Below are 255 nucleotides of genomic sequence, written 5' to 3'. Positions count from 1 at the left end.
GTCACCAATTATATTTAAACTTTACCTAGGTTTGAGAAGCACTATAATGGATGAGTTCAATAGTATCTTAAATTCAAAAGACTTTTATGAACTTGGTTTGAGAGGCACTATAATGGTCAAGTTCAATTGTATCTTAGATTAAAGACTTTTATGAACTTTGAACCTTTAATAGTGTTATGTCATAGATATTTGGTTCAATTTCAACAAGTGAGGTTGAGGTCATTCAAATGGTTAATGTGATAATTCGGTCATTTT

The sequence above is a fragment of the Cucurbita moschata genome, unplaced genomic scaffold, assembly GCF_002738365.1.
Source record: "Cucurbita moschata cultivar Rifu unplaced genomic scaffold, Cmos_1.0 Cmo_Scf00125, whole genome shotgun sequence".
Classification (NCBI taxonomy): domain Eukaryota; kingdom Viridiplantae; phylum Streptophyta; class Magnoliopsida; order Cucurbitales; family Cucurbitaceae; genus Cucurbita; species Cucurbita moschata.
Note: the sequence above shows the minus strand (reverse complement) of the source record.